Source organism: Gavialis gangeticus, unplaced genomic scaffold, assembly GCF_001723915.1.
Source record: "Gavialis gangeticus isolate Ggan-Ray unplaced genomic scaffold, GavGan_comp1, whole genome shotgun sequence".
Classification (NCBI taxonomy): domain Eukaryota; kingdom Metazoa; phylum Chordata; order Crocodylia; family Gavialidae; genus Gavialis; species Gavialis gangeticus.
The window spans coordinates 232,290,517-232,293,173 of record NW_017729032.1 but is presented as its reverse complement, the minus strand read 5'-3'; the positions used below and the strand labels follow the sequence as shown (position 1 = coordinate 232,293,173).

At 46.7% G+C, this 2,657-nt stretch overlaps 1 long non-coding RNA gene across 2 annotated transcripts in view; it reads left to right on the top strand.

The window, feature by feature from the left end:
* LOC109303356 overlaps positions 1-2,657 on the top strand; it is a 102,176-nt gene that overhangs the window by 44,434 nt on the left and 55,085 nt on the right. For both annotated transcript variants that reach the window (XR_002099067.1, XR_002099069.1), the window contains exon 2: positions 1,342-1,461. This is a non-coding gene — a long non-coding RNA (uncharacterized LOC109303356). The remainder of the gene's footprint in view (positions 1-1,341; positions 1,462-2,657) is intronic.

Sequence of the window (2,657 nt, the reverse complement as noted above, 5' to 3'; positions counted from 1 at the left end):
TTATGCTGTTTTTCCATCCCTCCCTCAGAGCACTGGGATTGGAAGGGACCGCAGGGAAGGATCACAGTCACTGGCCAGCTACACAGTCAATGTCAGAACAGTCCTTCTCCCTTCTTCCCCCTCCCTCTCCTTACTTTGTTTCCCTGAAGGCAAGCCCAACTTCAGTTTTGAAACTTGAAACACTTTGAAATTTTCAAGATGTTTTGACTGCTTTCATTTTGTTTCAAGGCTGTTTTGAAGCCCTTCATTTCATTTTGATTTAGCTGTTTCAAGCTCAAAACAAGTCGAAACAGCATTGAAATCAAACAGTCGGTGAAATTTTGCACACCCTACTGCATATCATCAACACTGGAAGCTCTCTGCTCTTCAGGGACTCAGCATTAAAACATCTGTTTAGGAGGTCACTGGATTTTTTTTCTACCAGGAAAACAAACCTGGGAAAATTTTCCCAGATCATTTGAACATGTGCATACAGTAGGTGTGTGTGAAGCAGGCTCTTTTTGATTTAGATTCAGATCCAGCCTGAATCGGGGACAGTGATTCGATTAATTGATTTGGAACATTGTCCCTGATTTGATTCGGCCGAATCCGAATCTGAAGATTTAATGCTGATTTTGGAGAATCAGTGATTCAGATATAGATATAGCTTTAAAAGTTTTTTCTACAAGGCTTTTCTTCGGTACCAGCGTGGCTTGTGAACGCTGCAGTGCTGGAGCACATGAAGCATCCCACAGGAGTGTGGGGGGCCCTCCACATGCTTGGCAGTGAATCCAGAAGTGGACTCCCCACAACTCCACAGCTCGGCAGTCAGTCACAGGGGGACCTCAGGTGCCCCCCCAGACCCAGGAGGCACCAGTCACCAAACCATGGGGGGCAGGGGCCCCCCCAGGCATGCTCCCTGACATCCACTGCTGAGAGCACTGGGGACCCCCTGCACTTCTGTGGGATGCTCCATGCACCCCAGCATCACAGCATTCACAAGCGGCATACTACCTAGAGGTACGTAGAAAAAACATTTAAAGCTATGTCTATGTCCAAACTGCTGAACCTTTCCAAATCTTGGAGGGTTCTGATTTGATTCAGAGAGATTAAAGGGTCCTCTGATTCAGTTCAGATTCAGAGATTCAGCCACCAAATTGGGACAGATATCTGGCGAACTGAATGAGGGATCAAAGCTTTGCACAGCCTTAGCACGCAGCCACACACTGATAAGGTACTGGAGTGGGAGCGGAAAATTTGAATCTATTCATGGCTCTGCCACTGATTTGCTGTGTGAACCTAGGCATGTCTCTTGTTCTTTGTGCCTTTATTTCAACTCCCCCTTTTGTGTTTTCTATTTAGATCCTGAACTCTTCAATGCAGACCCTGCCTCCCCTCCCTCCAGAATGTACAGTTCCTAGCCCAATGATCCCTGGTTTCTCTTTGAACCCTTGTGTGTTATAATACATATGCTAATAGCAGGTGAGCTGTGATGGGTTTATTATTATGATTATTATGTTTATGATTTATTTTATGTGGGTTTTTTCTGCTAAAACAAACAAAAACCTCCAATTTATCAGGTTTGTTTCTTGTGTACTGTGCACTAATTGTCCCCCCCCCGTCCCCCGCCATGTCACTGTTGAAGACTAATAGCTCCATGAAACTAAAATGGAAAACATAACATTAAAAAAAAATCCTCATTCTGGGGAGGTTATTTTAATAGAAACAAGGTTTTGAAAAGAACAGAAAGGGAAAGACAAAGCAGCATCATTCTGTGTGTTTTTGAAGCAGGTGTTCTGTCATAGAATCATAGAAGTAGGGTCAGAAGGGACCCTGTAGATCTTCAAGTCTGACCCCCCACCTGGGCAGGAGAAAAACTGGGCTCAAGTGACTACAGCCAGGTAGGCATCAAGCCTCTTCTTTAAAGACCCCCAGGGTAGGAGCCAGCACCACTTCCCTTGGAAGTTGGTTCCAGATCCTAGCCGGATTACGGATGTGTAATCTAAACCTACTCTCTAACAAGTTGTGGCCGTTATTCCTTGTTATGCCAGGGGGCGCTAGGGGAAACAAGGTCTCTCCCAAACCTTTCTGGTCTCCCCCAGTGAGTTTATAGATGGTCACCAGGTCCCCCCTCAGCCTTCTCTTGTGAAGGCTGAATAGGTTGAGGTCCCACAGTCTCTCATTGTAAGGTCTGTTCTGTTGTCCCCGGATCATGTGGGTGGCCCTCCTGGACCCTCTCAGTGCTGTCCACATCCCTCCTGAAGTGGGGCGCACAGAACTGGGCCACAGTACTCCAGCTGTGGCCTAACCAGTGTCACGTAGAGGGGGAGGATCACCTCCTTGACCCTACTTGAGATGCACCTATGGATGCATGACAAGGTCCGATTAGCCCTGCCAACCGTGACCTCGCGTTGTCGGCTCACATTCATCTTGGAGTCAATAATGACTCCAAGATCCCTTTCTGCCTCCTTTCTGCTGTCAAGAAGGGAGTTTCTCATCTTATAAGTGTGCTGCTGGTTACTACTGCCCAAGTGCAGCACCCTGCACTTGTCAGTATTGAAACGCATCCTGTTTTTGTTAGCCCACCCCTGTAACCTATCCAGGTCTTGCTGCAGTCTTTCCCTCCCTACTACCATGCTCAGCTTACCCCAAATTTTGGTATCATCAGCAAATTTAAA